We start from the raw sequence: 24,166 nt of genomic DNA, 5'->3' as shown, positions 1-24,166 counted from the left end.
TGCATGTGTTGCAGGCAATAGCGTCCTCAAGGGAAACAGGAAGCCCTGTGCCCAGCATCCTGGACATACCCCCTGCCTCCCATCAAAAAACGACTGTTTGTTCAAGAAAAAAAAAAATTCACAAATTGTTTTTTCATGTGGCTGCTGAAATAGGCCCGGAAGTCATAATAAAAAGCACCCACGTTCTACGAACATGCCCCTAAATAGCCTGGATGGTCCTCAACCTGGACATTTTGTCCCTGAGAACGGTCACTGGTCAAATACTCATGAAGGAAACGAGTGGAAGCAGAAACTAACCACCCACACAGAGACGGGCACCGTGAGCATACGGGCTACATGCATGCAGCCTCCCGTAAGGAGACCAGCCACGTTGGGCCAGGCACACTTTTGTGCAAATCAAGCCAGTGCCCCTCAGGGGTAAAAGGGAGAGCAGCTGGTGTCTGTGGTCGTCATCGGCCATCTCCGTAAACACTGCCCCGTGGGACGAGGCCACATTCTCATAGGAAACCACACGTTCCCAGGCATAGAACTCAGGCTCTGACCTGCCAGGAAACCCTGAAGCACCACGGGGTCTTTCAGAAGTAGCATCCTCAGCAAGGCTCCTTTGGCTCAGCGGTGGAGCCTTGACCCATGAACCAGAAGGTCATCATGGTTCGATTCCCGGTCAGGGCACATGCCCGGGGTTGCTGGCTCGATCCCCAGTAGGGGGCATGTAAGAGGCAGCCGACCAATACATGTTTCTGCCTTATCACTGATATTTCTACCTCTCTTCCATTCTCTCTGAAATCAATCCTCCTATATAATAAAAGCCTAATATGCTAAGTGTCCCATCATCGGGTAATCCGTTCAACCAATCAAATCATAAAATTCTAATATGTTAAGGCTGCTCAACCACTTGCTATGATGTGCACTCATCACCAGGGGGCAGACATTCAACAAATGAGCTGCCTCCTAGTGGTCAGTGCAGGTTGGATTCCCGGGAGGAATCTGAGGTCATTGCCTCAACCAATGAGCCACCATCCGGCAGCTCCCACAGGGGGAGCGCCTCTCAGGCGGAAGCCAGGCTCACCGCTGGTGAGCATAGCAGCGTTGGTGAGAGCCTCTCCCAACTCTGCAGCAGCGCTAAGGATGTCCACTACCAGTTTAGGGATTGGGCCTAAGCCGTAAGTTAGACATTCCCTTACGGCTGCCTACTGTGAGAGAATGCAGGCTTGGATGAGGGACCCAACGCCGAGTACACAAATTTAGTACACCGGCCTCTAGTAAATATATATTTAAAAAATAAAGTAAAATCCATGGGAAGCAGAAGGCCTCCCTCAAACAAACAGAGACAGTACGTGGCATGGAAGGACATGGAGTCCACCTCAACCTGCCCTCCTCCTGCATCCCTGTCCTGGCCATCAACCACCAGCAGCATCACCTCAGAGCTGGGAGCCCAGCAGTCCACATGCATGTGGGCGAAGGGCGAGGGTTACGCGTAGGATTGCACAACTGCAGCACCAAGGCCAACTATCGGCAACATACCCCCAAACACCTCAGGGAACTCACAATTCCTCACCAAGTCCACAGGCCAGAACAGCTATCGCTACCAGCAGGGAAATGGGGCCTAATCAGGAGCCAGGCAAGTTTTGTCCTTTGGTGCCCAGGTCAGAGCTGCAGGGGCTACCACGGCAGAGGAATGAAGGCCAACACAGATCCACACCATGAGTCCCTGGGGCAAGGCCCCAGCCACACCCTCCAAACTCCTACAGAGGAGGTGCCCGATGGCCACCGTACCTACACAGCCCACACATACCAACCAGAACCGTTCTTTCAGGGCCACCCAACCTGGTGGAGAGGCCTGTGACCCTCAGATAGAACAGGCTGAGATGCGGACGCCCTAGGCGGTGCCTGCATGAGTGTGACAAGGGGAAGCTGTCCCTCACTCCTGTCCCTGGGCTCTGAACGTGCTGGACCTCAGTTACCGATGAGAACGACGACGGTTGTAGTTCTCACTCATTTTGTTCAGCTCCAAGGAATGTTGGTTTGGTTTTTTTGGGGGAATCATCATCGATCCCAGCACGTTCGAAAACATGGAGCTGCCGGATGGTGGCTCACTGGGCGAGGCAATGACCTCAGAGTCCTCCAGGGCCCGCCGGACCCGGTCCCATCACTGAGCGAGGAACACTCAGTCCATGTCGCAGGGAAACCCCGTGTGCCTCAGGACACCCAAACAAGCCGCCTCCAGCAGCTCCAAACCCACAAGCTAATGGCTGAGCGAGGAGTAGAGCATCGCTTACCTTCCTGGGGATCCTGGCTCCGTGCCCGCTCAGGCACCCTTCCTCAGGGACTCCCAGGGAATCGGACCATCCAGGCAGACAACGGGCTTCTCGTCTTGGCCGATGCAGACCCTGGCGCTGGGGCTGCACCTGAGGTGTGGACACAAATCACAGGGGCGTTTCAGTCATGTGCCCAGGGCCTCAGGTAAAATCGCTGCCCTCCTCTTCCCTTTTGTGGGCCTTAATCTAATTTTCCCCTAGGACCTGTCCCTGAGGCATGAGTGAGGGCAGGTGTGACTTCCTGTGTGCAGGTGGGTTGCAAAAATGGATGCATGTGAAAAATGAAGCCCTGTGGGCAGGCTGGTGGGGCTCAGTGGTGGAGAGAGGTCATGGCTCAATATTTAGTCAGGGGACATAGCCAGGCTGTGGGCTCGATCCCAATGGGGAACACGCAGGAGGCAACCAATAAAGGATTCTCTCTCATCATTGATGTTTCTCTCTCTCCATCCCACTTCCTCTCTAAAATCAATAAAAAAATATTTTATAACAACTAGTAACCATCACCACGAAAAGTCTCTGTGATGCAGAAACACTGGGAGGGCCTGCATGAGTGTGACAAGGGAAGCTGTCCCTCACTCCTGTCCCTGGGATACGGAACGTGCTGGACCTCAGTTACCGATGAGAACGACGACGGGTGTAGTTCTCACTCATTTTGTTCAGCTTTTCCAAGGAATGTTGGTTTGGGTTTTTTTTTGGAGGAGTCATCATCGATCCCAGCACGTTCTGGACACAGGGCCTTGGCCCAGACACATGGTTCCAATTGGCTGACCTTGGGACAGAGAAAGGCTTACCTTCCTGAGCGCCCCGGGGGCATGAGGCAGAGCCGGGGCTACTCTTCTTCCAAGATCTGCCCACGTCCGACCCCCAGGTAGAGAGCAAGGTGGTCCCTTCTAGGCAGACAAGAGGCCTTTCATGATGACGCCACCTGGGGGAGTGAAGAGAAACCACATGCACATTTGAGAAACTGATTCAGCTTCTCAGGTCACATGATCAACACCACCCTTTCCCCAGGTACAGCCTGCACTTGTCCTTCATCCCTCTATCCCTTAGGGGTGAGATGGGCGTGTGTGACACCATGAGGTGGGCAGGTAGGCAGCTGGGCTGACGCCCTGGGAGGTGCCTGATGAGTGTGCCAAGGGGAAGCTGTCCCTCACTCCTGTCCCTGGGGCTCTGAATGTGCTGGACCTCAGTTTCCGATGAGAACGACGACGGTATGAGTTCTCACTCATTTTGTTCAGCTCCAAGGAATGTTGGTTTGGTTTTTTTGGGGGAATCATCATCGATCCCAGCACGTTCTAAAAAATGGAGCTGCCGGATGGTGGCTCATTGGGTGAGGCAATGACCTCAGAGTCCTCCAGGGCCCGCCGGACCCGGTCCCATCACTGAGCGAGGAACACTCAGTCCATGTCGGAGGGAAACCCCGTGTGCCATCGGGAGACACAAACAAGCCGCCACCAGCAGCTCCAAACCCACAAGCTAATGGCTGAGCGAGGAGCAGAGCATCGCTTACCTTCCTGAGGATCCCGGCTCCGTGCCTGCTCAGGCACCCTTCTTCAGGGACTCCCGGGGACTCAGGCCATCCAGGCAGACAACGGGCTTCTCGTCTTGGCCGATGCAGACCCTGGCGCTGGGGCTGCACCTGAGGTGTGGACACAAATCACAGGGGCGTTTGAGTCATGTGCCCAGGTCGTCAGGTAAAATCACTGCCCTCCTCTTCCCTAAGTGGGCCTTCATCTGATTGTCCACTAGGCCTGTCCCTGAGGCATGAGTGAGGGCAGGTGTGACTTCCTGTGTGCAGGTGGGTTGCAAATATGGATGCAGGTGGGGGGAGGGGAGCGAGGCCTCTGGATGGGAAAAAGGAAGCATTGCGGGCAGGCTGGTGTAGTTCAGTCGTTGAGCGAGGTCATGGTTCGAGTGAGCACATGGGCATACTGCTTGCTCAATCCCCAGTAGGGGGTTTGCAAGAGGCAACCAATCAATGATTTTCTCTCATCAGTGATGTTTCTTTCTCTCCCTCTCCCTTCCTCTCTGAAATTAATAAAAAAAATATTTTTTAAGAAAAGGCAACCAACACCAAAAAAATCCTCTCTGATGCTGAAACACTGGGAGGGCCTGCATGAGTGTGACAAGGGGAGCTGTCCCTCACTCCTGTCCCTGGGATACGGAACGTGCTGGACCTCAGTTACCGATGAGAACGACGACGGGTGTAGTTCTCACTCATTTTGTTCAGCTTTTCCAAGGAATGTTGGTTTGGGTTTTTTTTGGAGGGAGTCATCATCGATCCCAGCACGTTCTGGACATAGGTCCTTAGCTCAGACAAAGGGTTCCAATTGGCTGACCTTGTGACAGAGAAAGGCTTACCTTCCTGAATTGCCCGGGGGCAGTAGGCAGTCCTGGGGCAACACTTCTTCTAGGACCCGCCCATGTCCAACCCCCCAGGTGGAGAGCAAGGTGGTTTCTTCCAGGCAGATGACAGTCCTTTTGTGGCGATGCGACCTGGGGGATGAGGAGAAACCACATGCACATTTGAGAAAGTCACTCAGGCCCTTAGGTCATATGACCCACACCAACCTTTCCCAGGTACAGCCTGCACCAGTCCTTCATCCCTCTATCCCTTAGTGGTGATGATGGGCGTGTGTGACACCATGAGGTAGGCAGGTAGGCAGCTGCGCTGATGCCCTGGGAGGGCCTGCATGAGTGTGACAAGGGGAAACTGTCCCTCACTCCTGTCCCTGGGGCTCTGAACGTGCTGGACTTCAGTTACTGATGAGAACAACGACGGTATGAGTTCTCACTCATTTTGTTCCGCTTTTCAAGGAATGCATTTTTGGCGTCATCATTGATCTGACTACATTCTGAAATGTTAGTCAGGCTGGTCTTTGGCTCACTGGGTGAGGCAAGGATCTCAGAGCCCTCCAGGGGCCTGTGGGATGCAGATCCCAACACTGAGCTAGCGGAATACTCAATCCATTGTTGAAGGGAAACCCCGTGTGCCATTCCAACTCCCCAAATCAGAAAATTAATTTCTCCACTTGCAGCAGGAAAATGCTTACCTTCCTCAGCGATCCACCAGCAGGGTGCACACCCAGGGACACTCGGCTTCCAGGACTTCCACACGCCACTCATCAATAAAGGAAAGTCCTGTCTTCATTGCTGATGGTGAGTCTACACGGCCACTCCACCTGGGAAGTGTACAAAAACCACATGCACAGTTGAGAAATGGACCCAGGTAACCATATCCAGGCCTACATTCTCCCCAGGTAAGACTTGTCTGTAAGGTACCTCTATCCCTGACCAATGACTGCAGGTGTATGAGGCACCATGAGGTGGGCAAATAGGAAACTGTGCCAACAATCTAGGTGGTGCCTGCATGAGTGTGACAAGGGGCAGCTGTCCCTCACTCCTACTGTCTTGGGACACTGAAAGTGCTGGACCTCAGTTACCGATGAGAACGACGACGGGTGTAGTTCTCACTCATTTTGTTCAGCTTTTCCAAGGAATGTTGGTTTGGCTGTTTTTTTTTGAGGGAGTCATCATCGATCCCAGCACGTTCTTGGATGCAGGACATGTTAGCCAGGCATGCTGGGTGCTCACCTGGTGAGCCATTGACCTTAGGGTTGTCTAGTGGCCTGGACATACACAACCAAGGCACAGGGCAAGAGGGACACTCAGTCCACTCTTCAGGGAACGTTCTGGGAAAACATGGACAGGTCACGTCCAGCGGGTCTAATAAATCTAAAGTGATGGCTTACCTTCCTGAGGGATCCACAGGCAGGGTGCACACCCAGGGACACTCGGCTCCAGGACTCGCACTCGACTCAGCTCATCAAAGGAAAGCATGGTCTTTACTTCATGGATGATGGCAAGACTCACACGGCCACTCCACCTGGGAAGTGTAGAGAAATCACATGCACAGTTGAGAAATGGAACCAGGTGACAATATCCAGGCCAACATTCTCCCCAGGTAACACCTGTCTATCAAGTCCCTCTATCCCTGACCTGTGACCACAGGCGCATGTGATACCATGAGGTGGGCAGGTAGGTAGCTGTGCCAACACTCTAGGTGGTGCCTGCATGAGTGTGACAGGGGGAAGCTGTCCCTCACTCGTCCTGTCCCTGGGGCTCTGAACATGCTGGACCTCAGTTTCCGATGAGAACGACGACGGTTGTAGTTCTCACTCATTTTGTTCAGCCCAAGGAATGTTGGTTTGGTTTTTTGGGGGGAATCATCATCGATCCCAGCACGTTTTGTGAAGCCAGATGTCTAGGTGAGGCAGCCGAGGCAGCCCACCTCGTGAGCCAATGACCTCAGGGTCCAAAAGCAAGAGGGACAGTCCATCCACTCTTGAAGCTCAACCCCACAGGCCACTGTGGACACGTGGACAGGCTGCCTCTAGCACATCGACAAACTCCCCAGGCAAATGACAGATTGTGGGAAAGAGGAATGCTTACCTTCCTGCGGGATCCACAGGCAGGGTGCACACCCAGGACACACGGCTTCCAGGACTCCCGCACGTCACCCATCATCAAAGGAAAGGAAGGTGGTCTCTTCATGTCTAATGGGGAGCCTTGCACGGCCACTGCACCTGGGAAGTGCACAGAAATCCCATGCACATTTGAGAAATGGACCCAGGTAACAATATCCAGGCCAACCTCTCCCCACGTAAGCTGTGCACCTGTCTATCAAGTCGCTCTATCCCTTAGGAGTGACTGGGTGCAAGTGTGACACCATGAGGTGGGCAGGTATGCCGCTGATACCTTGGGAGGTGGCTGCATGAGTGTGACAAGGGGCAGCTGTCCCTCACTCCTGTCCCTGGGGCTCTGAACGTGCTGGACCTCAGTTACCGATGAGAACGACGACGGGTGTAGTTCTCACTCATTTTGTTCAGCTTTTCCAAGGAATGTTGGTTTGGGTTTTTTTTTGAGGGAGTCATCATCGATCCCAGCACGTTCTGGGGTGCAGGACATAGTAGTGAGGCAGGCTGGATGGCTCACCTAGTGAGCCATTGGCATCAGCGCCATCTAGTGGCCTGGACATACACAACCATGCCAGGGAGCAAGAGGGACACTCAGTCCATTCTTGGAGGGAAACTACTGGGGATTCATGGACGGGCCTAGCAGGTCTAGTGCCTCTACAGCGATGCTGGGACTGGTCGAGAGGAATGCTTACCTTCCTGAGGGATCCACAGGCAGGGTGCACACCCAGGGAGGGACACTCGGCTTCCAGGACTCGCGCTCGAATTGGCTCATCAAAGGAAACCATGGGCTTCACTTCATGGATGATGGCGAGTCTCGCACAGCCACTCCATCTGGGAAGTGTAGAGAAATCACATGCACAGTTGAGAAATGGACCCAGGTAACCATATCCAGGCCAACATTCTCCCCAGGTAACACCTGTCTATCAAGTCCCTCTATCCCTGACCTGTGACCACAGGCGCATGTGATACCATGAGGTGGGCAGGTAGGTAGCTGTGCCAACACTCTAGGTGGTGTCTGCATGAGTGTGACAGGGGGAAGCTGTCCCTCACTCGTCCTGTCCCTGGGGCTCTGAACGTGCTGGACCTCAGTTTCCGATGAGAACGACGACGGTTGTAGTTCTCACTCATTTTGTTCAGCCCAAGGAATGTTGGTTTGGTTTTTTTTAGGGGAATCATCATCGATCCCAGCACGTTTTGTGAAGCCAGATGTCTAGGTGAGGCAGCCGAGGCAGCGCACCTCGTGAGCCAATGACCTCAGGGTCTGAAAGCAAGAGGGACAGTCCATCCACTCTTGAAGCTCAACCCCACAGGCCACTGTGGACACGTGGACAGGCTGCCTCTAGCACGTCGACAAACTCCCCAGGCAAATGACAGATTGTGGGAAAGAGGAATGCTTACCTTCCTGCGGGATCCACAGGCAGGGTGCACACCCAAGACACAGGGCTCCCAGGACTCCCGCACGCCGCCCGTCATCAAAGGAAAGGAAGGTGGTGTCTTCACAGCTGATGGGCAGCCGTGGGCGGCCACTGCACCTGGGAAGTTCACAGAAATCCCAAGCACAGTTGAGAAAGGTACCCAGAATGTCAAGTAACAGTGGGTGAGAAAAACTGAGTTTGTCTATTCCTAAAATATTGAAAACCAAGCCTCAGGTCACAAAATATTCTGCCAAGAAATAGACAGACTTAATTCTTACTGATTTAAGTTGTAACGTTAGTAACATGAGCAACAAATAATGATTAAGGAGCAAATCTGTGAAATGTCCTGATCTCTCTACTTGATGAACACACGTGACTGATCTTTGCGAGGCCACCACAATATGGAATATTGAAATTTTTTATTTTGCTTTTTTAAGTAAAAATGAAAGGCTTTGTGGGTTTCATTTAAAATCTTCTGGACATTAGAAAGATTTCATATATTTAATATATAATTTTCCACATCCAAAGAACTAATGTCAATCCAATAAATTCAATTAAAAAATAAAATAATTGTCCTGGCTGGTTATGCTCAGTGGATAGAGCGTCAGCCTGCGAACTGAAGGGTCCCGGGTTTGATTCCAGTCAAGGGCACATGCCAGGATTGCACAGGGCTCGACCCCCAGTAAGGGGTCGTGCAAGAGGCAGCCGATCCATGATTCTCTCCTATCATTGATGTTTCCATCTCTCTCTCCCTCTCCCTTCCTCTCTGAAATCAATAAAAATATATTTTAAGAAATAAATGAAAATAAAGTAATTTTTTAAAACTAATTAAAGTCAAGTCTCAGTGATGAGAAGAGTATCAATGATTCATCATGATGTATGGATCTTACCATATGCTCTTAAGTCATGGGTCAACATTCTGAAACCTAAAAAACTGTTAGGGAAACTCCCAAACATAGCTTATTCTTTTTTTTTTTTAAAATATATTTTATTGATTTTTTACAGAGAGGAGGGGAAAGGGATAGAGAGTTAGAAACATCGATGAGAGAGAGACATCGATCAGCTGCCTCCTGCACACCCCCGCTCCCTCCTGGGGATGTGCACGCAACCAAGGTACATGCCCTTGACCGGAATCGAACCTGGGACCCTTGAGTCCGCAGGCCGACGCTCTATCCGCTGAGCCAAACCAGTTAGGGCCAAACATAGCTTATTCTCACAAAAGGATATTTCACTGCAATCCAGAATTGTGTAAAAAAAAAAAGAAAAAGAAATCAACAATTTCCTTAAATTTTACACTTGTCAGTCTACTCAATACTCATACAAAATAAAAATTTAGCCCCAGCTAGTTTGGCTCAGTGGATAGAGTGTTGGCCTGCGGATCAAAGGGTCCCAGGTTAGATTCTCGTCAAGGGCACATACCTTGGTTGCAGGCAGCCCAGGCCCTGGTTGGGGCACCTGCAGGAGGCAATCATTTGATGTGTTTCCCTCACATCACATTGATGTTTCTGTCTTTTTAAAAAATATATACTTTTATTGATTACAGAGAGAAAGGGAGGGGGGGAGAGAGAGAGAAACATCAATGATGAGAGAGAGAATCATGGATCGGCTGCCTCCTGCACGCCCCCTACTGGGGATTGAGCCCGCAACCCGGGCATGTGCCCTTGGCCAGAATCGAACCTGGGACTCTTCAGTCCGCAGGCCGAGGCTCTATCCACTGAGCCAAACAGGTTAGGGCTCTCTGTGTCTTTCTCTCTCTCTTCCACTCTCTCTAAAAAATTAATCAATGGAAAAAAATATCCTCGGATGAGGATGAACAAAAAATAAAATAAACAAACTAAAAATTCACATTCAGAAACGAGCGTGAAGACAATCACTACAGAAATGGCACATTATTAAGGTGTGACCCAGGAACCACTGGGAAGATGCACGCACCTGAAGACGTGGCCTGGAGCCCATGACCGGCACCTCCCAGGGTCCTGGTGCGCCCCTCACCTCCATTCGCTGAAGTGGAGGACCTCACTCAGCCCGTCCGAATGCAAAAGAAAGAGAAGAAAACAAACAAAAAATATAATCTCGGAAAATACTCGGCAGTAAAGACAGCAAAGCATTAGCATGTATTCTATCGCCAGTAAGTAGCACACGCGTGCTTGGGCTTTCTACTTTCCCCACAACACCCAGGAGGCGTTCCGTACCCTTCTTAGTTCCACGTTCCAGGTTTTTATTTAACAAAGGAAAGAGTCAAGAATGACGATCCCGCCAGGCCGGTGTGGCTCAGCTGGTTGAGCCAAGAGGTCACCCATGAACCAAGAGGTTTTGGGCTCTATCCCCAGTAGGGGGTGTGCAGGAGGCAGCCAATCGGTGTTTCTCTCTCCCTCTCCGTTCCTCTCTCTCTTTCTCTGCCATCAGTAAAAACAAAAAGGTGTGCCGAAACCGGTTTGGCTCAGTGGATAGAGCGTCGGCCTACGGACTGTAGGGTCCCAGGTTCGATTCCGGTCAAGGGCATGTACCTGGGTTGTGGGGCACATCCCCAGTGGGAGATGTGCAGGAGGCAGCTGATCGATGTTTCTCTCTCATAGATGTTTCTAACTCTCTATCTCTCTCCCTTCCTCTCTCTAAAAAATCAATAAAAAATATATTTAAAAAAAAAGAAAATTAAAAACTAAATTTAAAAACAAAAAACAAAACAAAACAAAAAGGTGTTCCCTCTTTGGATGGTTCCTGGTGGAAGCAACTATTGTGATTACTGCCAAATGTTGATTTTTAGTATCCTGCCATGATCCTGACTAGCGTTCCGTTGTCAAGAACTCGACTTCCGACCCTGCTTATCCATTCATTATTCATATGTTCATTTAGCCACATTGTAAATATCTCACCAGTTGCCTCGTCCTTGAAGAGATTCATCATCGCGTCCGAACGTGCCTAGATTGCTTCAAATCCAAAGCCAGGGCTGGCGCACAGCTTGGAACCCATCACTCCTCCTGGACCGACGTCACCTGACCCATCACGACTGCTCTCTCCGGTTCTTCTCTTCCTCCTTCGGCTTTCTCTAGATAAGACACTGTGAGCTTCTCCTATCGTCCACGTCCCTCAGAAGAACAGAGGATAAAAAGGAGTTAGTGGCAGCACCTTCCTGACGTGTATAAACCCGTCAAGTGTCTAAATATCGTGGGGGTGAAACTTACCTCTGAATTCCCCTGGTGATCATGGGGGCCAACACTTCACCTGCCGGATCAGACTTCCCCATCCATTGTCCTTGCAAGACGCAACATGTCACGTTCAGAAAAGTGCTGGAATGCAGACAGAACACTGGGGACGGGGCGGTGGGGAGGGGGGTTGAATAATTATGGAAAACATACACCAAGGGGCCAGGGAATCCCAGACCGCGTGGTCATAAAGCACCATTGGAAAAATATTCCAACAGATGACGACATGGATGTTGTGTGTGTGGGGGGGGGGGGGGGCGGGGCACGCCCCCCGCTATCTGCAGTACTGGCGCTGGCATTGCGTCATCGTGTCTATTCCGAAGTTGGTTTTCTCCCCTTTAGTGATACTCCTCTTATTGGCCATTTCTCTTGGGCTTCGACCTGTGTCCCCATGGCACCCAGTGTTTGATGGCCTGTTCTCCTGAGGAGCCCAGGGGCCCCTTTCCTAAGCATGGGCGCCCCCTAGCTGTAGCGGTTGTTCTTTGTAACTTCTTGACGCCACAAAATTGGGCACAAATCAATGCTCCGTTCCTGTCTCTCTCCTGTTCCCGGCACATCTCAATACTTAGACCTCTTAGCCCGAGGGACTGCACTTGAGAATTCTCAGGGGTCTGACCCTAAAGGCAAAGGGAGACCGAACATGACCTCGGAAATGTGCGTTTCTCCCCAAAGTGTGGTTTCGCGCCATCGATTTAGCCAAATAGTAGTATTTTTCATGATCACCTTCCAGAGGTTGTGAGGTTAGGTGGGTTATAGTCAGTTGTGGATAGTAGGACGAAGTACACCGGTCAAACCCAACCTCAAACTTAACCTCTGTTTTTTTTAAAAAAAGGGATAATGGCGATTATAAGTATTCAATGAGGTAATCCATGAAATCGTGTTTATCTCAGCATGTGGTACATCTAAGAACTCAATTAAGTGCTATCTATGTGATTGAAATACTTATTTTTGAAACGGCACACATCACTCCCACACATAGAACAGTAAAAAATGACCAAAAACTCAAACTATCACCATTTTTGAATGTTCTTCCTATAAAGTTAGTTTATTGACCATATCCAAAGAAGCGCATACATATATCATTTCACATGAACAAAACACAATGTTGAAGCCTAAAACACAGTCACTCAATCACGGGTGGGAAAATAAGCTTTTGAAAAAGAAACACACGCCTGGATTTTCATATCCATTACTTTGAACACACATGACTATTAAGTAACTGAATACAAGCCAATTGGATAGATGACTCGTCACCAAGTCTCCAAGCACGGCGACGGATTAACAGGTTACTCACAAATTCACAAGTATAACGAAGGCTGCGGGGAGTACCCTTGAGAGTTTACACACATTTTTGAACAATACCTATTACATCCTATAGGTAAAATTTCTAAGACTAAAATTGGGAGTCAAAATGTGCTAATTTCCATCCAATACCTATTTCCCAGGAGTTCAAATTTCTCCACACTTGGTACCTCTTAATCGAATAGGTGAAAAATGACAGCCCATGGAAGATTTGTTCCCTTGTGGGCGCGCGCCTATCTGTGTGCACGCACGCGTATTTGCTCTGTCGCTATTTGTAATTATTATTCGATAGCTGTAACTGCTTCATCATCAAGATGGGTGTGTGGTTGGGCGTAATTTTATATGCTCTTGGCCACTCGCAATACTTTTTCTTTTAGGAGCTGAGCACTTATGGGCTTGCCAGCACTGATACTGGGATGCTGGCCTTTTTTAAGAATTAATTTGTGGGTAGTTTTTTCGTAGAAGATTAGCCCTAACTTGGTCGTATACGTTTCAAGGAACCATACATCTATAGTTTAGTTGACTGTCCGGTAAGAAGTAGCCCCATTTCATTTTAAGCTAAGCAGGTTGTTGGTTCTCTTTCTCTCCCCAGAACCCTCCAATGCAGGTAACAAACAAACGAGCCAACGTGGAAAAAAGCAGCTTCATTGGGCTCAACATGGCATCCGTCGGCTGCGTTCCAAGAGAAGGCTATTTCTCGATTTCTCTTAAGATCACAGGACTAGGCATATGTCTCGGTCGGGGTAACAAAAATGGCAGCAACTCCCCTTTTTCCTGAGGGACAGTTTCTCTTAGGTGGTGACTGGGAATCGCCCCTTGGGAACCCGGAGGCGCACCCACAAGTACTGGGGGCCATGGGGAAAAAAAAAGGCTTGGACCATCACAAGGGTGGAGAGATAACCAGGAACCTGGGACAGGGCCGATGGCCAAGGTTCGTCTACATCGGATCATTCTGTCAAGACCCGGAGGGTGGCTTCGTTACCTAACCCATGGAAACAACACGGGAGACTCGAGGAACATTAAGCAACCAATGACCCTATGTTCCAAACAAAAGGACGACCTCCAGACACAGATCTGAATAAAATGGCGGGAAGGGACTTCCCTGGTTCAGAGTGTAAAATCAGATGCCTAACCTGGTGAGAGTTGAAAGGGAGATTCGTAAAGAGGCTCACTGAGGTCAGAAGAGCAATGCAGAGGCATGACAAGAGGGGCCCGCCGGGGCGGAAGTTTTTAAGTATCAAACAGAAATCTCAGAACTAAAGAGCACTCTGACTACGCCGAGACGTTCGAGAGAGGGGTTCGACAGCAGAGGAGATGACGTGGGAGAAAGGACGGGCGCAAGGTGGGGGCCGGGGAATTCATCCCATCGGAGAGGCCAAAAGAAAAAAAAAATGGCATGGAAAGTGAGGACAGCTGAAGGGATTTTAGGGGACACCAATGGACTCGTGCACGCATCACAGTAGTCCAGGAAGGAGAGATACAGAAAGGGGCAGCAGGGCTATTTACATTAGTATTGGCTACAGAACACAACCCTCATAAGGAAGAGGCATTCCCGTCCGGGAATCCTGAAGGCACTGAGAAAGGGCTCCGAGGAGGCCCGACACCAAGATGTATTCTAATCAGTTAGTCGCAAGCGAAAGAGTAGCAGAGAATCTTAAAAGCAGCAAGAGAAAGCAACTTGTTCAGACCAGCAGCACGATTCTCAGCGAAAGCGTTGCAGAACAGGAAGGCAGCGGGATGACGTAGACAAAGTGCTGAAAGAAAACACTGCCAACCAAGATCACTCTAGCCCACAAGGTCAATTTTCATCCCTAAAACAGGGGGAACCACCAACGGGTCAAAGAAGAAACGAAGACATAAAAACTATCTCGAGGCAAGCAAAAACATCACGTACCCAAATGTACGGTACGCGGCAAACACAGCTCTAAGCAAGAAGTTTATTGTAATAAACACCTACATTAAGAAAAATATCTCAAACAAACTAAGTTCACATCAAGAAACTACAAAAAAATAAAAACAAAGGAATCCCAAAGTTAGCAGAAGAAAGAAAGTAACAAAGGGGGTGGAGGCGGCCGGGGAGAAGTCCATGGGGGGAAAAAGGAGACTTATGTAATACTTTAAACAACAAAGAATTTACATAATAATAAAGAGAAAGTAACAAAGATGAGAGCAGGAAAAAAAATAAGAGAGACTAAAAAGATAATAAAGCCCTAGCCAGTTAGGCTCAGTGGATAGAGCGTCGGCCCGAGGACCAAAGGGTCCTGGGTTCGATTCCGGTCAAGGGCATGTACCTCGGTTTCAGGCTCCTCCCCAGCCCGGGCCCTGGTCGAGGCTCGTGCAGGAGGCAACCAATCAATCGATATGTTTCTCTCATTTCGATATTTCTCTGTGTCTTTCCCCCTCTCTTCCACTCTCTCTAAAAATCAATGGAAACATATCCTCGGGGGAGGATTAAAAAAAAAAAAAGATAATAGAAAAGATCAATGAAATGAAGAGCTGTTTTTCTTTTTAAAGATAACCAAAATAGAAAAAGGTTTACATATACCTACCAAGAAAGTAAGAGAGAAGACGCAAATAAAATTATAAATGAAAAGAGGAGACAGGACAACCGATAGCACAGAGGATCACAAGAGACCGCGGTCATGTGCCACTTAACGAGGAGGGTATGTTCTGAGACATGTGTCCTTAGGTGATGGCATTATTGCGCGGACATCATGACATGGCCTACTACTATGGATGTATATGCGCTATGTACTTTATGGACTGGCAGCCCAGCAGGCTTCTTTACGTCAGCATCACCACAAACATGTAGTGTGAGCCCCAAAAGGTGGCATTTTTTTTGGGGGGGGGGGGGTAATGCCAGTGCCTGACATATCTTCTTTTTTAAATCTTCTTTTTTTAAATTTTCAGTTACAGGTGACATACAATATTGTGAGTTTCGGGCAGTAGATTATAGACGCTACCTAACTTACTAAGTGGTCATCTGGATAAAACTCCTAACCATCGGACACTGGACCGAGCTATCAGAATATTCCTGACGGGATTCCCTAAGCTGTACGTTACATCCCCGTGATTATGCTGTTAACTCGATTCGCACTGCGTAATCCCTTCCCCCTTTATCTCCCCAAGGCCCCTCCCATCTGTCAGAATGGTCTTTGTATCTAGGCATCTGTTTCTTTCCTGCGTGTTAACGTAGTTTTGAAGACATTGCTGGCCACACGCTAGATAAAGACCCACACCCCCTCCCCCAACCAACGGAGGTTCCTTTGTTTTAGGTCTTCCTTGATTCTGATAACTGACCCTGTGGGCTCCTTGCTTTTTTCTCTTCCCGTGTGTTAAATTCTCACTCTTACCGTGTGGATACACCATGAAAGAGTGAGCGAGCCTGCAAAACCTCACGCCCCCAGGAAAAACAGAAGCCCAGACCCATGATGTTTCTCTCTCTCTACCCTAGGACTTCCTGTGTGTGCGCCCTCTCACGGGACTTCTATGCTCTGGGGCCTGTTAAGTCATAAACTCGTTTTTCCTTCACGGGTTCTGACTCGTTACCGCAGTAGAGCATCTTTGCACAAGGACCACAAGTGTCCGTCCATTGGTTTACAAGGGGAAGATGTCTGTGGGACGCTCAAGGGGTCCCCCGGTGAAGTGCCCCAGGGCAGTTCTAGCTGATAGGCTGAGGCTGCCAATAAACATTAATGTGTTGTGCTACAATTTTAGGAAGGCTACCAGGTCACAAGGCAATAGGAATTTTTCAGCTCTCCTATATTCGTAGGGGACCACCCTTGTCTATGTGGTCCATCATTGACCAAAAGATCGTTACGAGGTACATGACTACACTACGAACAATTATACACCACACAAATTCAACAACCTAGAAGACACAGACAAATCCCTAGAAACATACAACCTACCAACACGGAACCACGAAAAAATAGAAAATCTAAATAGGTCGATTACTATAAAAGGAGACCGAGGCAGCAATCAAAAACTGCCCCACAAAGTCTAGAAATAGATGGTTTCACTGGTAAATTCTACTAAACAGTTAAAGAAGAATTCATAGCAATCCTTCTCAAACTCTTCCAAAAAAAAAGGGGGTGGGGGGAAGAGAATGGAACACTTCCACCAGCATTATCCTGATACAAAAATCAGACAAGAACAATACAAGAAAATAAAATTACATGCCGATATCCCTAAGTGAACATAGATGCAAAGACCTCAGCAATATATTAGCAAACCAAATTCAACAATACACTGAAAGGGGCCAGACACCACTACAAAGTGACATTTATTAAAAGGGATAGGCCATGGATGTCAAAACATCCATAAATCAATCCATGTGACACACCACATTAACAAAATGAGGACTAAAACCATCATAAAATCGTCTGAATAAGACACAGGAAAAGCACCTGACAAAACACAACATCTATTTATGACAAAAATCCTTGGCAAAGTGGGTATAAACGAACGTACGTCAACATAACGAAGGTCCTATAAGACAAGGCCACAGCTGACATTACGCTCGGTGAAAAACTGAAAACCTAAATGGTGTGGCCTACTACAGGAAGAGTATTGCTTTACTTTTATATAACTGCAGGGCAGTGGGTTTATTTACATGAGTGTCACCACAAACACATGAGTAATGAGGCACACTATGACATCATGACAGCTATGACATCACTACGTGAGGAGTTGTTTAGCTCCATTCTAATCTTATGGGACCCCCAACAGACGGGTGGTCAGTGGCTAACTGAACTGTTGTTATGTGGCACATGACCGTATATAGATAGAAAACTTCCCAAGACGCCACCAAAAAATTTTGTTTTTAGAATAAATAATCTCAGTTTAGTTCCAGAATACAAAATTAATATACATAAACCAGTCCTGTTTCTATACACCAACCGTTTGAAAAGAACGCAAATAAATGCAAAGATACTCTGTGTTCACGGACTGGAAGAATAAATATTGTTAAAACAGCCATACTACCCAAAGTGACCTACAGTGTCGATGCAAACTATCAAAACCCCCACGGCACTTTTCACAGAAATAGAAAAAGCAATCCTGAAATCTGTATGAGACCTCAGAAGACAGAGGCATCACACTTCCTACTTTCAGACTATATTTTAAAGCTGCAATAATCAAAACAGTGTGGTTTGCGCGTGAACACAGACACAGAGATCAACGGAACAGCACGGAGAGGCCAGAAATCAACGCTCTGCGCATATGGCCAGGTAATTTTTCGGCTAAGGAGCCGAAAATTCGTAATAGGGGAAGGGTAGCCTCTTCGATCAATGACGCTGCGAACACCGGGCAGCCACATTTTAAAAAGAACGAAAAAATAAATAAATAAAAAGGATGAGACCGGACTCCGATCTTACACCAGCGACAACACACAACTGGAGATCCTGATGTTTAAAACTCACAGGAGAAAAAAAAAACACAGGGAGTACATTCCCTGACATTGATCTCAGCAATCATCTTTCGGATTTGACACCAAAAGCAAAAAAAAAAAAAAAAACAATAAACAAACAAACAAAAAAACCCCAACAAAACTAAACAAGTGAGACACTATCAAACTAAAAAACATCTGCTCAGAAAAGGAGACCATAACCACATGGGAAAGGCCACCTACAGGATGGAAGGAAATAATTTTGTTAACCACAAATCTGATAAAAGGTTCATAACCAACATATGCAAGGAGCTCAACTCGATAGGCAAAACAAACAAAAAAACAAACAAACAAAAAACAGACCCGGGTTTAAAAAGGGACAAGGACCAAGGACCTAAGCAGACACTTTTCCGCCCCCCCAAGACATAAATATGGCCCCCAGGGACTTAAAAAGTGGCTCCACATCATTGATCGAGAGGACAATTCAAGGGCACAATGAGGTACCATGTCACCCTTAGGATGTCTATTATCAGAAAGTCAGGAGATACATACTGACGAGTATGTAGAGAAAACCCTTGTACACGACGGGTGGGAATATACACGGGTACGAGGGCACGACCACTGGAAAACAACACGAAGATTCCTCAAGAGATTAAAATGGAACGACCGTCTCATGCAGCCGTCACCCTGGGCGGACAGCCACAGGACAGGGAGGGATCTCCAAGAGTTATCTATACGACTACGTTCATATACACATTATTTACAATAGCCAAGGCATAGGAAAAGGAAGGAATTCATTGGGGAGACGATGAGACGGCTGAGGGCATTATGTGAAGTGAAATAAGCCGGACAGAAGGGGGACAAACACAGCCTGGTGTCACTTACGTATGAAATATATGTACATATGTATTTTAAAAAGTCAAGCCAATAAAAAAAAAAACACCTCATGGATCTATGCGGATGATAATATTGCTTCTTTATTGCTATGTCGTCTCTGATTCCTTTTGACCCCTCTCATTCACTCCTACACAGATTTTTCTTTGAACCAATGGTCACGAAATGCTTACTTTCTGACATTCCGGCATCAAATACGACAATGAGGGGGGAAAATGTCCCTGTCAACTAGGAGCTCTTAGGTATATATTTTGGGAAAAGGAGGCAGAACACACCACCACGGAAAAAAAAGGAGAATCAAAATGGGGAAGTGTATGAGTGATAAGGATAGAGAGACAACATGGATGTGGGCAGACAAAGCCACGGCCCCCGACTGCGTCAGCTCCTCACACTGATCCTGAAGTGACCCTTCGAGACACTTACGATCTCAGTGCCCATCAACAAGGGTCTCCTCCCAAATAGATCCATTCTGATGCTCACGGCACATCGGCCCTCTCTCCGCTAAGACAATGGGGTGTGGGTGGGAATGTCGCTGAGTCTTACAAATGAATGAAGTGGTTCCCAGTGGGGGGCACACAGCCCACTGGAGGGAAATGTGATTTTTAAGGGGGGCAATTCGAGAATGAGTTATTAACAGTGAATGTTTTGCATTTCTCATAGTTCTAGGGGCCTCATAGGCAGTCTGTAATACACATGGTGACATATTTATGCATCTCAGTTCTCAATGATGTGGTTTGAGACTTTGCTATTTTCTCATATCCCTTCATATTATTATTTTTTAACAATTCCTTAGTGAGTGTTTCCTCAGTACGTCCACTGTCCTTTCGTTCTTTTATTTTTCTCTTTCATGGACGCCATGTTCTTTGGAAGTTTGTTTAAGACCAAGTTCATGGCCTTTTAGGTTTCCTCCATGTGAATAAGAGTTCACTTTTTGAATAAGAAGAATTCTATGTCATGGGGGGGGGGGGGGGAATGGGGATTTTAGAGATGCTTAGGGGGGGCGTGGCCAAAGAAAGGTTGGGTACCACTGACCTAGAGTCTTGATGAATGACGATAACCATGAGTCACTATTTTTTTCTTTACGAGGCTTTGGTTGAACCTATCCCTACTCCACATAGAACCAACAGCGGTAATTTATTTTTAAAGGTGATCAAGTCAGAAGAAGTCGTCCTAAATGAAGTCCAAACAAGGGATGAAGAGGCAGAAGGAAAGCAAGAGGGAGGCCCATCACCTATTCACCGAAGCCCCCTTGCTGATTAGGGTCATTTTTAACCTCTCCCTCCATCTCCATAACATCAAGTCTTCCTACCCATCCACCACTCATCAGTAGACGGGTCTTTCTGGATGATCAATACTAAGATGGAAGAGGGTTCTTAGAGACGAATAGAACGACCATCCCTTTGGGGAATACCCATCATCCTTAGCCTACAGATACACAAGGGAGAATTCTTAAACGTTGGAGAGTTTGAAGATAGTAGTATCACTAGTATTCTGGGGGCACAGGTGGGTCTCACTGAAGTTAGCCACGTCAATTGTATGATTTTGTCCCTTCTCGTGATGGAAAGCCATGAGCAGTGACTGTATTTTTGCAACGGAATGCTTTATTGGGCTACCATCGCACCTCTACTCTTACAAGGTAATTCTAGAAATAGAGGAGTGCCTGAAACAGAGAAGCGTTTTCTAGGGAGAGAATGCACGTAAAAAGAGCATGCTAGAAAATAGGTTGGGCCCTAGCCAGTTTGGCTCAGTGGATAGCGGGTCGGCCTGTGGACGGAAGGGTCCCGGGTTCGATTCTGGTCAAGAGTACATACTGTGATTGCAGGCTTCTCCCCGGCCCGGGCCCTGGTTGGGGCGCGTGCAAGAGGCAACCAATCGATGTGTTTCTCTCACATCGATATTTCTCTGTGTCTTTGCCTTTCTTCCACTCTCTCTAAAAATTGATGGGAAAATATCCTCGGGTGAGGATTAAAAAATATATTAAGTTGGAGGGAAAGTAAGAGAAAGAGAACACAACACAGTAGAAAAAACCGAGGTGAAGAGCCTATGGGGGGCGGTTCTTTTGTATGATTCTTGAAACTCTAAATCTAGATTTCCAAACTAAAAAGTCAAAGAAATCAACACTGGCATAAGGTATACGTAGGAAGTTTACGAACTTGCAAGAAGCATCCTATTTTGAAAAGGGCACTGCATTTTACCTCTGACAACCAGGATGAGTCTTGGGACTAGAGGAAAAAGATGGCCTTATTGTTTGTTCGTCTGTTAATAAATCACCTATCACTATTGGGTCTATTTTATCTAGGGCCATTTACTGTTTAAAAAGTGGGCTTAATATTTTTCACCTATTAGATTGGCTAATTATCGATAATACCCATGATGTCCACGTCCGTATGAAAATCAGCACGGCCATCGCACCACAGCTGTGTGCAGGCCTGGGAAAAATTTCAAGGGCAATTTCACAATATCTACCGAAATCAAAAGCATGCAGAACTAAGGGTCCAACAATGTCACATCTAGAAGTCTGTTCTAAGAGAATTAGGAGCACGAGCGCATTAATATAGATCTATAATTATATACATTACAACATTATATGCAGCGGCAAAAAACAAAGAAACACAGGTAACCGACGTGTCCCAAAGCAGAGAAACGGACGAACCCATGGTGATATGCACTACATCCAATAAAATGTCCATAGGGAAAGGAGATCTATAGGTTTGAGAATATGTCCACAATATACTTAAAAAACATAAAAGTGGCCAAACATAGACCATCACACAATGGCGTATTTGTGAAATAAACCCAACATAAACGTATATAAGCCGAGAGCAGTTACTGGCCACTATGCCACAAATGGTTAACTACTGCCCACCCCTAGGAACTAGAAGTAGAAGGTGGACAACGAATGACCACAGGCGACTTTAAACTGGGTAATAACCCATTCGTTTTTTTTTTTTTAACCCATTCATTCTTGGCTGCCCCGTTTCAATGAACGAGGCGTAAAGCTGTTACTGAGATAAGTTGGGCGTTGGAGCTAGGTGTTCCCTCGAGATGGAGGAGTTTATGTTCCAGGAACAAGACAATGAAAACAAGACAATAAACTCCGTCATCTCCATTCCACCCATGGCGGTGGCACGGACAACCCACGAAAATGAAGGGCCACGGAGATTTGACCTTGAAATCGCTTCGGTACCTTGCGGTGTTCACGCGGACCCCAAAGAAGACAATTCCGGGGACACCAAGGAACCGGTCATCTACAAGATGGTATCACCGTGGCTCAACATGCCAGGGCAATGGTCTTGGCTCCCCCTGAACACAACCTGGTGGTGGCACTCAGGTCTATGGGTGGGGCGCTGGGGAAGAGTTGGTCGAGGCCAACTCCTGGTCTAAAATGCAACGTAGCAGGCTCACTGAACAGGGAAAACAACCAATCGCTTATTGTGGGAACACAAATATTAAGGGGATCTCGTTTGGGCCACTTCCAAAAAAAACCACACAAAAAACAGTGGTCTCCAATTCAGAACGAAGGATACCAAAATGGCCCGTGGGAGACACGTAGCTTATGAGAAAGCCTGACGATTGTGGGGTGGGGGTGGGGGTCACCAAGGGGGTGTCTGTGGGTTACACAATCACATTTCCCACCCCCATCGCTCACTCCCATTTGTAAAGGAAAACACGGATTCTTCCAACCCCCACCCCCCAAAATGCAACAGGGTCAAGAAGACAATAGAAGAAATCACATGACATATATCCAGAGCACAGAGAAGCACGTCACAGTCCAGGCAATTACTTGCCGGCAAGCAGGTCAGTTCTAGGAAAGCCGTGCCCTTTTGAGAAACAGAGACGCAGCGAGCTTCTCAGAGGGGGAAACGAGACAGCATCTGGGTGATGCTGGGGATGGGATCACTTCAGAAGGTGCCTAGGGTCCTGTTGTCCACATGTCCACCACCTGGGAGAGGACAGAGGGAGATATCGCGAATGAAAACAAACAGGTTTATCTTATACTAGAGGCCCGGTGCACGGATTCGTGCACCACTGGGGTCCCTCAGCCTGGCCTGCGCCCTCTCGCAATTCGGGAACCCTCGGGGGATGTCGGAGAGCTGGATCCCCGCAGGCCAGGCCGAGGGACCCCAGTGGTGCACGAATCTGTGCACCGAGCCTCTAGTATGCATGCAAGATCTTTGGTTAATTTCTTCCTGCCCTCCCCTCTCCCCCCTGAGATTCATCAGTCTGTTCCATGTTTCCATGCCTGTGCATTGAGCGTCTGCTCCCCGTAGTGGTCAGTACACGTTATAGCGACCTGTCGAACAGTTGCTTAGGCTTTTATATATATAGCTGGCCATGCCTCCTACCACAGGGAGGTCATGTGGCAATCCAGGATGTTACTGCTAGTCCCTGGAAAACTACACCCAGGAGCTTGGTGCTAAGTATCTCCAAGCTACAAAAACTTAGTTTGCTTCAGTGCACAAAAATGATGAAACCATGATTTTTTTTTGCTCCTTACCCCCCTCCCCCCCCTTGACTGTGACTTGAGTACCCGCCTTCCATTCCTGATTATTTTCAGGTCATTCAACCACAAATGCATTGCTGAAACTTCCATTTCATGTGTTACTTATTCATAATTTGTATTTCAATTTAGCATTAGACATAAAATGGCCCAGCTGGCATGCTTCAGTGGTTGGATGTCGACCCATGAGCCAGGAGATCACTGTTTGATTCCCATCATGTAACATGCCCGAGTTGCAGGCTCGATCCCTAGCAGAGGGCCTGCAGGAGGCAGCTGATCAATGAGTCTCATCATTGATGTTTCTCTCTCTCTCTCTCTCTCCCTTCCTCTCTGAAATCAATAAAAATATATTTTTTAAAAATAAAATTTAAAAATGATGATGAGACAGCCTGGCTGGTGTATGTGGCTCAGTGGTTGAGCTTCACCCCATGAACCAGGAGGTGACAGTTCGATTCTCAGTCAAGGCACATGCCCAGTTTGTGGGCTCAATCCCCAGTAAGGGGCGTGCAGGAAGCCTATTCATGTTTCTATCTCTCTGCCCTCTCCCTTTCTCTCTGAAATAGGTAAAAAATATTTCTAAAGAATGATGATGTACCATTGTACCAAGGAAATATTAATAACATCCACTGCAAATTATATATAACATTTCATGGAAAGCTTTCCAAA

At 47.7% G+C, this 24,166-nt stretch overlaps 3 long non-coding RNA genes, 7 other non-coding genes and 2 pseudogenes across 10 annotated transcripts in view; all 12 read right to left on the bottom strand.

Moving 5' to 3' along the window:
• Window positions 1–1,951: 1,951 nt before the first annotated feature.
• LOC138998694 (small nucleolar RNA SNORD116) lies at window positions 1,952–2,056 on the bottom strand. Its single transcript, XR_011469205.1, has one exon. It is a non-coding gene; the product is annotated as a small nucleolar RNA SNORD116 (small nucleolar RNA).
• A 292-nt stretch (window positions 2,057–2,348) lies between these two features.
• On the bottom strand, window positions 2,349–3,934 carry LOC138998380 (uncharacterized). The gene is made up of 3 exons (XR_011469147.1): window positions 3,829–3,934; window positions 3,110–3,243; window positions 2,349–2,408 (listed from the first exon to the last, which is right to left on the bottom strand). It is a non-coding gene; the product is annotated as an uncharacterized lncRNA (long non-coding RNA).
• On the bottom strand, window positions 2,922–3,032 carry LOC138998679 (small nucleolar RNA SNORD116). Its single transcript, XR_011469193.1, has one exon. It is a non-coding gene; the product is annotated as a small nucleolar RNA SNORD116 (small nucleolar RNA).
• On the bottom strand, window positions 3,500–3,604 carry LOC138998688 (small nucleolar RNA SNORD116). The gene has a single exon (XR_011469200.1). It is a non-coding gene; the product is annotated as a small nucleolar RNA SNORD116 (small nucleolar RNA).
• Window positions 3,935–4,491: 557 nt separating the features above from the next.
• LOC138998676 (small nucleolar RNA SNORD116) lies at window positions 4,492–4,602 on the bottom strand. Its single transcript, XR_011469190.1, has one exon. It is a non-coding gene; the product is annotated as a small nucleolar RNA SNORD116 (small nucleolar RNA).
• A 101-nt stretch (window positions 4,603–4,703) lies between these two features.
• On the bottom strand, window positions 4,704–7,515 carry LOC138998379 (uncharacterized). Its single transcript, XR_011469146.1, has 5 exons — window positions 7,489–7,515; window positions 6,771–6,904; window positions 6,071–6,204; window positions 5,372–5,500; window positions 4,704–4,814 (listed from the first exon to the last, which is right to left on the bottom strand). It is a non-coding gene; the product is annotated as an uncharacterized lncRNA (long non-coding RNA).
• Window positions 5,070–5,164, bottom strand: LOC138998700 (small nucleolar RNA SNORD116; annotated as a pseudogene).
• Window positions 5,749–5,861, bottom strand: LOC138998685 (small nucleolar RNA SNORD116). The gene has a single exon (XR_011469199.1). It is a non-coding gene; the product is annotated as a small nucleolar RNA SNORD116 (small nucleolar RNA).
• On the bottom strand, window positions 6,454–6,557 carry LOC138998697 (small nucleolar RNA SNORD116; annotated as a pseudogene).
• On the bottom strand, window positions 7,151–7,261 carry LOC138998678 (small nucleolar RNA SNORD116). Its single transcript, XR_011469192.1, has one exon. It is a non-coding gene; the product is annotated as a small nucleolar RNA SNORD116 (small nucleolar RNA).
• A 361-nt stretch (window positions 7,516–7,876) lies between the features above and the next one.
• LOC138998698 (small nucleolar RNA SNORD116) lies at window positions 7,877–7,981 on the bottom strand. The gene has a single exon (XR_011469207.1). It is a non-coding gene; the product is annotated as a small nucleolar RNA SNORD116 (small nucleolar RNA).
• A 4,449-nt stretch (window positions 7,982–12,430) lies between these two features.
• Window positions 12,431–24,166, bottom strand: part of LOC138998525 (uncharacterized) — a 34,794-nt gene continuing 23,058 nt past the window's right edge. Inside the window, exon 10 of the long non-coding RNA XR_011469181.1 lies at window positions 12,431–22,942. This is a non-coding gene — a long non-coding RNA (uncharacterized lncRNA). The remainder of the gene's footprint in view (window positions 22,943–24,166) is intronic.

This window comes from Myotis yumanensis, unplaced genomic scaffold, assembly GCF_028538775.1.
Source record: "Myotis yumanensis isolate MYYU_CA2020_CCGP unplaced genomic scaffold, mMyoYum1.0.hap1 SCAF_20, whole genome shotgun sequence".
Lineage (NCBI taxonomy): Eukaryota > Metazoa > Chordata > Mammalia > Chiroptera > Vespertilionidae > Myotis > Myotis yumanensis.
The sequence above is the reverse complement of the archived record's forward strand: the minus strand, read 5'-3'. Positions and strand labels throughout refer to the sequence as shown.